The sequence below is a fragment of the Hippocampus zosterae genome, chromosome 8 (assembly GCF_025434085.1).
Source record: "Hippocampus zosterae strain Florida chromosome 8, ASM2543408v3, whole genome shotgun sequence".
Classification (NCBI taxonomy): Eukaryota; Metazoa; Chordata; class Actinopteri; order Syngnathiformes; family Syngnathidae; genus Hippocampus; species Hippocampus zosterae.
In genome coordinates this window covers 12891717-12904894 of record NC_067458.1, presented here as the reverse complement: position 1 = coordinate 12904894, position 13178 = coordinate 12891717, and positions in this window count along the sequence as shown.

The following is a 13178-nucleotide window of genomic DNA, read 5'->3' as shown; positions in this document are numbered from 1 at the left end:
ACCACCAGCTCGGGCTGCCAATACAGAAGTCCCCGATGTCCATGCGGTGTTGCAGAGGCATGTCAACCAGGACAGCGCCACAACATCCTTAGCCTTCAAGAACTCTATGCTAAAGAACTCATCCATGACCCCTTCCACTGAGGAGCATTTTATGTCACGAGTTGAGGTCAACAACGTCCCACTCCTACTCTAGCCAGTGCTGATGACGCCTGATGGATGTAGGCCGAGACACCAGTTGCTCACCATCAAAGCCTCACCTCCAGGCCTTGTGGCGCAGGGGTGCCCCGGCGGCCCCCATCCAGGTAAGGGAAAACAAGTTTTAAAAAAATGTCTCATCATATTTGAATCGTGCTTTGGTCGCTCACCTCAGACCTGTTTGTAATAAGTGACCCAATTTAGCATCTAGGATCAATTGGATACCCAAATCCTGCCACCACGATAAGGTGTTGGCTCAAGGAGTCCATTAAAATTAAATTCATTTTAAATGATTTTATTTTTCAATTTGAATAAACTTGTTGTTGTTGTTGTTTGTTTGTTTTCTTTGATGCTTTGATTTGAGCGGGGCAATGTTTTTTTTCTCAGCTTCTGTAAGACCTGACCTATCAAAGAATAGCCAGAAAATTCAGATTTTGGGGAACTGAGGTGTTCCTTATAACAATACCCACACAAATATTTTTGCTATATCATTTTGTTTATGAGATTTTTTTTGTATCACATTTTAGTAAGCATTATGTAGATTACATGTGATATGACGATTTAGAGAAAATCATATTTTAAGAAAGAAAGAAAGAAAAGAAAAACCTTTATTAGTCTCACAATGGAGAAATTCCCAATTCACAGCAGCAAAGTTATGAAAGTAAGAAGTAGAACAACAAAATATAGGAGCTGCTGGAAAGGCAGCCACTCTCGCGGCGCCATTTTGAAGTCAAAATAACAAAAATAACACAAGACAACACATAGGACACAGACAGTCGTTCAATCTTCACCAATTTTCTGCATACACTTTGTTGTCTGAAGCAGTTCTAGATGAAAGAGGAGAGGATCAAAGTGTCCTTTCTCCAGTGGATCAGAGACGTCATGCTGAAAATGTGCACACGTCTGCTACAAGCTAAGTTTTGAAAGCAAACACAAAGCTGTAGCATCCATTGACGAAAAGAGATTAGTTCACTTCTCCTGTCCCACGTAATCCGCTTCAAACTCCAAGCCGCGACTCCGAGCTCCAAATCCGCATCGGCACTCCGCGCCAACGCTCCTTTCTTCTCATCGTCGGCTCCTCAAGACCTCCATCCATCCAGCCGCAGACCGTTCAACAGCACCGATCTCTCCGCTGAACAAAGTGGGGCTGTGAAAAATGCTGCCCATTACAGGCGCAAGACACAAGCGCCCCGGGACTGTCCAGCAACGACAGTCAAATGGCGCCGACATTCCTCCAGTCAAAAACAGTGCTGGTATACCCATGCTGCCGAGAAGGCGCAACCACCAAGCACAGAGTCTCCTCCTTGATGAATGTCGTGGCCAAAAAATGCTGAAAAAGGTCCACATCAAGTCCACACGACGTAACAACAAACACAAAGTGACAAAAGAAACACAAGAACAACAAAAAAAGCAAGGCTCATGAGAGCACTTGCTGATGGCTGCCTACTCGGGCGCCATCTTGACTTATTTATTTAAACCTGCAGTAACCAATTTGACACAAATGATTGAATTGCAATATAAAGAATGGGTTACTTAATAAATATGCATGTAGCTAATATGATACGAATGGCATTACAGGGTTAAAAAAAACTATAATTGCAAATCTAAATGCATATTCTTACTCACTCCATTCGTTGCTTGTTTTGTGAGGTAGACATTCAGAAAGGAGTACGAAAAAGCCTGTTAGACGCAATTTCATGATACCTGCTCATTGTTTGCAGTTGTGTGACGTCAAATAGAAGCAGAAGTAGGTCAGTGTGCTATAGCGCATGCAACGAGGCAGCTGCACACTATCTCCAGCTGTGATTAAGTGCCACCCAGGCTTTGTCATTGTGTCTATTCGGAAGGGTTAAACACTTAAGAACCGGATGTGCTGAGGTCACTAGTGGAGGATCTTCTACGGAGGATTTACCAGGTCAGACAAATTAGACTTGGTTCTGAGATTTTGAGCTGGGCATGAATTGAAATGGAGTCATTGACACTGATTTGAAGTGAGATGCAAATGCAGATGGCCAGTCGAAGAGAGGCCTAACTCCATTTTTCATGATTACAAGCTGACCTAATTTCACTACATCCATCCAATTCCGCAGCACCACATGACAGTATTTAGGCCATTGCAAATCAATACAAAATAAGTCGGTCATAAGAAAAAGATCTACACTTGATCATAAGACTTGTAACGTGAAGAGCAGAATTTGGACCCAGAACCACTTTAATTGAGACATATTATCTTCTAATCTCCTCTGGACTGACATTTTGCGTTGGCCTTTTTGCACTTGTTGAATTATAGTCAATTTCTGGTTGGCGTTTCCCTGTGTTTATGCTGATTGAGCGTGTTCTGCTGTCTTACTTCCTCCTTTGTCCTGTTCAGCTGTCTCTAAATATTTCGTTCCCTTGTTTCAGTTCAATGTTTTTCAGTTCATTGTGGGTTTTTTCCCATGCTCCACATTTTTTTTCAGACATGTGCCACTGCTTTTAGCAGCTAGCTATGTTCACACTGCAGAGCAGGTTTGATTTTTTTTCTCAATGTGTCAAGTATCAGATTTTTTTTTCATTTTAATAAAAACATTTCAATAAGTACAATTCAGATTTAAAAAAATCTGACCCCTCTTTCATATGCCATTATAAATTTGATATGTATCAGAGGTGGCCCGACCTTTGGTCGAGTGGTTAGCACGCCGACCTCACGGTGCAGAGGTCGTGGGTTCGATCCCGGCTCCAGCCTTCCTCTGTGGAGTTTGCATGTTCTCCCTGTGCCTGTGTGGATTTTCTCTGGGTACTCCGGTTTCCTCCTGCATTCCAAAAACATGCATGACAGGCTGATTGAACACTCTAAATTATCCCTGGGCGTGAAAGCGAGTGTGGATGGTTGTTTGTCTCTGTCTGCCCTGCGATTGGCTGGCCCCGCCCCCACACATACACACTCCCCCCCCCCCTTCCCCTGACCCTTGAGAGGATAAAGCGGATCAGAAAATGGATGGATGGATGCATCAGAGGTGACTGCAGTTTGATTGCTCAGGTTGCACTTATCCGAACTTGACATCAAACGGTATGTCACAATTGGTTAAAAACAAAAAACAGAAGAAACAGGCAAAAAGCAGTGGCGCATGAAAAAGCATAAAACATTGGAACAAACATGTTTTCGAACTATCTGCATGATACAAAACGCCCAGCACATCACAGAGTGCCATAGTGGATCACTCATCAACACACCCAGGTTCTATTTTCAGCAGCATGTATAAAATACCTTGTCACCGTGCATGTGTACCAAGTTGTGTGTGTCCTCATTCATTGGCGGTGGCTGGTTTCCACACGTTCTATGCTAGAGTGGTGCTAATGAATCATTGGCGCTTGAGTCAAATAGCCACCACGCTTGTGCACATGCTGTTCTCAAACTTGATTATACTGACAAGTAGAGGCTTTTTGATTTAGGATGACACTTGTTGATCTTGGCCTGATGCCTGTGTTCTCAATTGGAAGCCTACATGAAGGATGGAGGGAAGGCGAGAGAGTGCCATAGAGTGTTTGTTAGTCATAGAGTGTTTTGGAGTGGAGATGTGACCTAAATTAAAAAAAAAAAAAAAAAATTAAACTTCTATTTGAACATGTTGAATGGACAGATCGCATGTTGAAACATTGTTTTTAATTTAAATGTGTATGTAAATGTGTACCCTCGTGAGCATAAATGGCTAGAATAAATGAATGTCAATTTGTACATCCTGTGCAACTTTGTACCATGTCGAGGTGCACAGAACGGGGTTGCACAATGCAGTAGGTCAATGTTTCATTGTTGTGGCGCAAATTCATGTGACGATGAATCTTTCGGTGCAGGAGAAGAAAGAGACATTCAGTCACTCGTTCGTTTTGCAACTGAGTTAAATGAAGAAAAATAATCGAGCGCAACAAGAAGTTATTTTTCTTTGAGTGTGTTGAACCCATGTTTTTCTATTCAAAGAATACACATGCGCCATGAATGAAACTTCTTACATATTTCATCTCGCTCAAGATGAGGATGCTTTGTGATAACTTCAGTTTGTTGAAAAGCTTCCCGAGAACATGCTTGAGAGTCTTTATTGTGAATGTATGCGGCATGTCACTCATACCTTAAATCAGGTTCAACCTGTGACTTAAATGTTAGATTCTTACATTCATGTTCACAATCACACCTAGGGACAATTTAGAGTGTTCCGTTAACCTGTCATGCATGTTTTTGGAATGTGGGTGGGGACTGGAGTACCCAAGGAAAACCCACGCAGCCGTGGGGAGAACATGCGGCCTCCACACAGGAAGGCCAAAGCCAGAATCAAACCCTGCACCTCTACTCAGTGAGGCGGATGTGCTAACCAGTTGCCGTGCGACCCTCTCTTTAGTTATGTTTTCATTCATTTATATGTATTATGCTGCACAGAAAAGATAGAAAGATGACTAAAAATGTCTGTAATTTTGCCCAAGGTTACTTTTGTACTCTCAGTTCCAAGTGTCGTCGCCATGTTCGTCAAGGAGACTTTAATAATACTGAATAGACAATGGTTATAAGTAGACAAGAGTCAAATAGACAATAGTCTGTGGTTTTCCACTGCACATCGGCACAACTTCTTCTTCCTGCTGGGATGAAATGACTCTTGGTCACAGTGACACAAAGAAATCATCATGATAGGGATAATGACAGCTAATTCATCAATTCTTTTTTTAAACATCTGAAATGGGTTGAAATAATCTATTTCGGAATCTTCTGTTACAATGCCAGTACCATAGCTGTCTTGGGGGTCAACTTTATTTGCGACCCTCGTGAAGATATGAGGATTAGAAAATGGATGGACGGATGGATGGATGGATGAATTTGTTTGTGAAACATTTGTTTTTTCCCCCTTTTTACAATTTTGTACGTTTCGTTGTGCTTTTTTAAAATTCTCACGCTTCGCTTTGTGAGGTTACCGTCCTTCCTCTCATCATCCTGACATACATTTCTAAATTGATGACCTACATTCACTTTCTTGTCCTTCTATCACTGCCCAGTCCTCCCACACACTCTCTCTCTCTCTCTCACACACTCTTTCTGACCTCCACATGCTGTTCTCACCACTTTGTGGAAAGGTGTAAGTGCACAAATGCTTTCTAAGGCTTTCTGCAGATGAATGATAAATGGGGCACCGCTGCAGTGAATCTTCAGATATGAACATTTTCCTCCCCATTGTGAATCCATTTCTTATCAGGTTCTGTCCGGTTCAATCTGCGTTTAGCCAGTCGTCTTCCTTCCATCATGCCCCCGTGTCCTTCTCAACTCTCTTGTCCCCTCTGATTAATTCAAACATATTTTTAACATCTTAACCAAAGGACAGACCTAGACACGGGAAAAAAGTGTGCACGTACCGCGAAAGTGAATAGAATTCCTGATTGGTCAATGCCAAACTTCAAATCTGCACTTCAATCACATGTTGACCGTTTAATTTCAAATTCACTGTGATTGTATATCCAGGCAAAGTCATAAAATCTCAGTCATTGTCCATACTTTTTCTGGACCTAATTGTATGTGCGGTCTTCGTTTCTGTTCCAGTCGTACTATACCGACGTGCTCCCAAAGTAGGTCATATTTTGTAGTTTGTGAGTTGATCGAATATTTCACAGACAACGTTATTATCTAATATTTTACCCTGTATTTTTGTAAAAATGAAAAATAAAGTGGAATCCTCCAAAGTGGAACCCATTCCTGATTGGCAAGTTATTCTCATTTGAGAACAACTACCGGTAATTATAGAAGCAATGTCTCAAGTAACATGTTAGCTGATGAATTGATGGATAGATCGACAAATTCTTCCTTGACAGGGCTCATAAACACATTCACACATTCCCATCAAGACACATTGTACACAATGAAAATGAATGAATACATAAAAAATTAAATACCTTACTAGTTCATGTCATGAAGTGCGTTTTGAAAAGTGAAATAAGATGCAAATACAAAGTGCATGAAAAATACGACTCACCATTGTCGCATATTATGCAGAAGTGGGCTTGGTGCCTGGGGATCTCCCGTTGAGATAAATCTGAATTTTAAGTAGGACTCCTGATACTGTCAAACGTAGCCTTCTTTTCTTGAAAGTCCTAAGCTACTCTTCTGTCCGCTGGCTGGGCATTTACCTCTTCCCAAAGAAACTGTCGATGGATGTCACCAGCTGTTAGTCGATAATAATGGTTGATGGAGAGCTCAGGGCCGGGCGGGTCCATTCGTTTGGTGTGCAGTTGTTTTTGAACTGGTTAACGTTATTAACCATCATACTAGTGTAAAAGAGGTTAACCAAACTTAAAACAAAAGTACTCATTCAAGAAGATGCCTCATAGACACTAAAGAGAAAACGTAAAAGTGTTTGCAGATCGTTACCCGTCAGTGCGGTTTTATGGCTACAGTATAGGACAAGTAGCATAAGAATACACCCTGAGATTTGTAGCTGTTCATGACCTGACGTATTTTTTTCCAAAATGTTCTGATTTAATTGTACTGCTCATGTTGTACTAATCAGAACATATGTAAGAAAGTTCAATATCTGTTTTTGGTCATCGTCACTCTTGTGTCATCGCCAAAAAATAAGAATACAAAGACAAGTAAATACACATGATGATGGTTGGAATGCCAATTGTCGTATTGAGGCATATTTTTTCCAAATATCGTTGGTTGTGCACAGACTCTAGAAAGGCAGCTTCTCACATGTACGCTCAGTTTACACTCGCTCAAAGAGCCCTTTGTCCCCCAGAGAGGTAACCTCTCAGTGAAAAACAGAAAATGTTATGAGAGTAGAGACAACTATGTCATGTTCGCTTTATTTTAGATTGAATGTCAACATTATTCACTACCTCCACAAGATTTCATTATCAAAACGAGGGTAACTTGGAGTGGTTGGCCGCAAAGCCTATCAACTTCATTTATATTCTGTTATCTTTCACTGCACTTTGACTTTGACTCTTAAGTTTATATTCTGTTCTCATGGAAGTAACATTGTCTTGAGTGTTCTCCCTCCTGAATGAGTCTTAAAACTACTTATAATTCTGCAAACAGGGTGACATTCCCTGCATAAAATTCCAGGTTTTGTGTCAAAATGTGACAATTAATAAATGCCCTGTGACAACATGCCAAATATAAATGATTCAAAAACAAAAAACAAGTATATAAAATGAGTCAAGCTCTTCTCTCCCGTCTCAAACACGATGGCCGTATCCACTGAATCACCTCCTCGCTCTTCCGTCATTCTCTGTGTTACTTGCGCATACTGACAGCTGAAAATGAGTAGGTCAAAAGCGGGCATGCCAGCAAACTATGCTAAGGGTAAAGGTATTTTTAGGTTGTAGGCATAGCAAGCTAGTTGCTGCCAATTGGCTACTTTGTGGGAGCTTGTGTTGAAATGCTATATCGCCACCATTCAATACAGTCGTACCTCTACTTACGAACATCTCGTCATACAAACATTTCAAGTTACGAAACTCCTCAGCGGGAAAAAAATCCCTCTTGTTAGAAAATGAATTTCAAGATATGAAAGGTAAGAAAATACAGTATGGGGTGCTAGTCGCAGCTCAGTTTCCTGAACGTAACATACCTATAGCTGCCTTAGCGTTTTCGAAGGATTGTTAAATGGTAACAAAAGCAAACTTCCTTGGATCAGTTTACAAAGCACCAGTCAAAAACCACTTATGAGAGAGCGCATAAACTAAAGAAGGGCAAAACGATAAGGATGGGGTTAAAAGTTAAATGACCATTTTTATTCTTCATTCTTTGTTTTTTACATTATGCACAACCCTCAGTTATTGTGCAATAATCTAATTGTAACATGTATTTTTATGCTTTAGAAAACATTTATGTCTGAATTTTGGGAGTTTGGAACAGATTAAGGCATTTACATGGAAAACACGTCTCTACTGACAAAATGTTCTAGTTAAGGCATTTCTTCTACAACCAATTAATTTCATAAGTAATACCTCTACTTACTGTACTATGTACTATGAGAATAACACACATTTTGTTGCTCAGCATCCAAGATTGAGGGGTTTTATTGTTATTGTTACCCAAGTGCACCAAACTTACAAAAATGTGACTCATTGTGTGGCATATGTAGACATTTGTGTTATAAATGTAGGCATGATAATTTGGTGGTTTTGACACAATTGAATGATGCTTTCATCTATGGAAGTGTCGAAAAATTGGGCATGACTCATCACAAGTCTGTTTGCCTACTCTTCTTTTCCAAAGTTCTCTAAATGTGTCAGATTGTGCTCATAACTCCTGTGCACAGACCCATTCAAGTTACCAAACAGATCAGTTAGATTTAGCTCAGGGTCATTCGAAAATGTTCCGGCGAAGCTCTTCTTTTCTTCATTTGGATGCGTACATGGAGTCATTTTTGAGTTCTTCCTTTCCGGTACATGCAGTTCTTCTACGTTCTTTTCAGGGACATCCAATTTTTTGTAATGTTACTCATCCTCAGGCTGATGCTGTTCTTCATCAAATCTGTCCATCGCTTTGCAAAATGATTTTCGACCCTCGGAAATGGTGTCTTGCATAAAAACTGCACGAGTGATTTGCTCTGGCGAAAAGCTGAAAGTCACTTCTACTTTATCTGGTAGCTTTCAACATACTTGACACAGATATGACTTTTATTCTTTTGGATCATTGTCTTTTGCTGTCAGGTGTCACTCAGTCAGTGTCAGATATTTCTTTCTAGATTAGTTCAACGTTTTTGAATAATTTGCAGTTAATGAAGGATCCTTAAGAAAACACAACACCAAAGGTCAGAGCAGAACAGGCTTGGCCCAGAAATCTGGAACTTGTGTCGTTGTTGCTCCACTGAATTTGATGTTTTTTGACAAATAATTGATGCAGTCAAACACAACCAAATGCAAGCCTGAACTGATTTAAAGTTGTTCTCAAAAAAAAATATTCCGGTCTATGATTGACATATTAGAGCTTCAACGTTAGATTTCCACTTGTCCATTTGTGATTGTTCAATGTTTCCTTTCTCCAAGGTCAGGAAATAAGAGGTTTAAAAATGGGTCAGTATTCTTTTTTCAAGCAATTTTGTTTTCCAGCACGTGAGCTGCAAAATTGCTTTGAAAAGTCGAGGCAGGAGTCAAAGTCAGCAGTTGGGTGATTTTGTGTCAAAGGGTTCAGGGTTTTGAACTCTGCTTCTGTTGTTTGGGACCAATTGTCAGGAGTGGGTGATTTTAAGACGTAAGTTACATGTTAACAAAGGATGTGGTGGTTTTCCAATTCTAAAAAATATTCTTTTTCATGTGATTCACTGCAAGCCTATAGAGAAAAGAGGATGTCAGGGAAACATTATTCAACACTTGAGACGAGAGAGTCTCCAACTAACCTATTATTTGCCTTGGAGCATGCACGGCGCGACGCCGGGGCGAGAGGCGGCTATACCCCGTCAGAAATCTGTCTAGACCCCTTCAGTCCACTCCTAACAATTTATTCACGTACTCTTTTATGTTACAAAAAAAAACGTTAACCCCTTTTTTCAGTTCACAAGTAGCCATTCTGTTCCAATACAATCCCTGTTGATGTATCTGTGCCTTAGTTGTACCCCATGTATGCTTGTGAGGGCAAGCAGGAGCCAAATGAGTCTTTCAGTTACTTGCGCACTAAGGGCACATTCGGTAATAATCACCAAGCGGGCACCGGTTCACTGAGACCATTTGTAAACTTAGAGCTTTGCTGAAATTTGTCATTCGGCGGCTATTCAGAGTGCACCAAAATTGCCGTTGGGCGTTGAATGTTTGAGCTAAGAGAATTAATAGCACGCCAATCCTGATAGAGTGTTGATGGTGCAAATGCAATTATCAATATTATTCTTGTCATTCAGCAGGGTCCAATGATTTTTGCTCACAGGCATGAAGTCAGAAACGAGAGTAGAGATGAGAGGGAAAGGAAGAGCAAGATTGGGTTTTAAATCTTGGATCAATAGTCTGGAGTCTAAGCAGACATCTTGGAAAAGTCAACATGTACTGTAGGTCTTAGGAGTCTTCATCATATTTTTATGAGTTCAGCCTGACCTCATTGTGCAGGGATAGCGACACCCTGACCTGATATTTCATGAAGCTGCTGCTTTTGGTTTAATATGACTGTGAGGGAATGGTGAGAAACTATTTGGGCTTGCTGTCTGGTCTTTGGCCCCTTGTCCCACTGAAATTTGTCTCACAAAGTCATCCAATTCTTTTCCACAAATTAGCAGCCACAGTAACAATCATATCAATTATACACATTTTATATTCCCCCTCTTTGTGTTTTCACTCCGTGTAGAAGTGTTTCTATATGAAGGTTTTACACACACACACACACACACACACACACACACACACATTAGTCATGCTCTACAAAGTCCCTCACAAAGCCTCATTAGAGAGGAGTTGCATAACATTTTCTAATTCTGTCCAAATGTTATAATAAGACTTTTTTACTCCTGTGCTCCATGTTTATGTACTGATATGAAGCTGTTGAAAGTTCAAAAGTAGATGTTTTCCTTTCTTTTAATTTTTCTTTGAGTAGTTTTTTTTCTTCACTCAAATTTAGGTTTTCCCAAATGTATTCTGGCTGGAATAAGAAATGCAGCTCCTTACTGGGACCCAAATATTATAAAATACGTGTGAGAATCAGCGGTTTGGAAAATGAATGAATGGACAAATGCAATAAAGCTCAGCTATCAAAGTCAAGGCCCGGGAGTCAGATCTGGCCCGCCACATCATTTTATGTGGCCCGTGAAAACAAATCAAGTACGGTATGTCAAGTTCCATGATGCTTCCTTAAGTCTGAACCAAAACTTCAAATTGTCATATGTATTCCACAATAACAATCATTATTCTTGACTTCTGATTTAAATACTAGTTGTCCATTAATTTGTGTGTAATATGTGGAGGGGATTAAACATCTATACGGTTTCCCCAAATTCATAAGGGCCCTCCAAGGGAAACGGTAACTACAATGTGCTCCACGACAAAAATGAATTAGACACCCCTGCAATCAAGTAACAAAAAAATATGTAAAATGAGTTAACGTATGGACGTCATGGAGTCATCACCTTATTGAGGTGGAGGGGTTTGTGTCCCAAACACACCGGGGAGATCTTGTGGGCTTCGGAATACGGGGGACCGGTTGCTGTAATGTGAGGTTTTCCGTCCCTGTACAACTGGTGTCAGAATTGGTCCGAATTGCCAGCACCAAGTCGGATTCATTTCTAGTGAGGCTTGGACTCTGCCAAAGCTGTTCCATGTCCCCGATTCATTTGGCTTCATTAAGCCGTGACCTTGGAGAGTTTCCCAGCCAAAAGTGAAGCGGTTGGGATGAGAATCTGCACCTCCAAATCTTGAGTCAGAAAAGGTTCATGAAGGGAGAAAAAATGCGATGAATCTGTAAACTGCCAACTCTAACCGCTAGAATGCCTGTTATCAGATTTCCAAAGATGTCGGCATCTCTAACATCTTCGACAGAAAAAAACGCTAGGAGCCCACTGTCTATCCTGCCACAAATGTTGTGTCACAACGGGCCGGTTCCCTTACAGTATGTCTGATCTTTGGATCGCAGCTGATTAATTCCATGATTTTCAAATTTCTAAGGGAAATGCAGTGAGAGGCTCAGGTTGATCGAGGCACACAAGATTGAAGTCAGCATTCCAGAGGAGATAAGGCAGGGAGAGAGCAGAGGAAAAAAGCGTCTGCCTTTGGTGAGATCCAGAAGAAGAAATCTAAACATAATACCTCCTGGATGTTTCCTTTTTGAGCAGGGCTGTCGTCAAATTCCACGTTTATGGAGTCCAAGTCAAGTGCAAGTCACAAAGGTCCGACTTAAAAGCAAGTCAATGTCACAAAAGTCCGAGTCCAAGTCAAATACGAGTCCACAAAGTCCCAGTCCTAGTCCAAGTCAGAGATGAGATCAAGAGCAAACCTTAAGCCTGAAAATACTATTTTCATGACCACAAAAGTTAGTAGTAGTTAGTAGTATTAGATGGCATGAAACAATGTCACTTCTTTTCAGAGTTTGGTCATATGACATCCGCAAGCTGATTGGTCGTTCCCTGAGCCTTGAGCAACTGTGATGTCATTTTCAGTCGACAGCAAGTGGCAGAATGGCCGCCTCCTAAGATGGATTTTGCTGATTACCGTAATTCATATTCCACAAATGTAACATTAATCAGCATAGAGTTTTCAAACTTGTGAGGTTGCATTGAATATATATGTGTATATAAGAACATTTTTGAGTCGACCTTCCCTTTAAGATTGCAGATCAAGTTAAAATGTGAAAAAGGGAAAAATAAACCATCACATTTCTTTATATCACCTATTTCATATATTGATGAGACAGCATCGGCCATGTGTGTGTTTTTGTTGCTCATCCTGTAAATGAATATTCCTTACACAATTTAAAGTGAAAAACAAAGTACCGGTATTTTCAACGTCCTGAATTGAATTGAAAAGATGCATTGTTACAAGAGGGAAGTTATTTGCAAATCTAAACTTTTCATCCATTTAATAAACAATAGAATAACACAGATTTAACCTTTTAAACTGAAAAAATGGCGTGTTGAACCACCTCACAAAAAATGAAGGAAAAAGCCATTTAGGTTAATTTTACTTACTCACTTTTGTTGTTCTATTACACCAGTATGATGTTTCCAGGTGGTGAAGTGGAACTCTGTGAAACTAATGGCTTTGTCACTCTCTCGCCTGATTTAGAAAAATAAGATTAGGAGGATAAATTTAGCCTCAATGCTTAAAAATAACGTGACGCAAGTAAAACAATGAGAGTGGAAAAACACAAACACTAGGCGGTTTAGTGCCAGGAAGAGCATTCTGGAGATATCTTGACAAAGACTAATGACTGGAGGCGAAGTATTATGGACATTTATTTATTTATTTTCGTACCTTTATGAACTGTGGCTCCTGGTGAATTGCTTCTCAAGGGCTTGGAATGCTGCCAAGTCGGGATAAAGAACAACAAA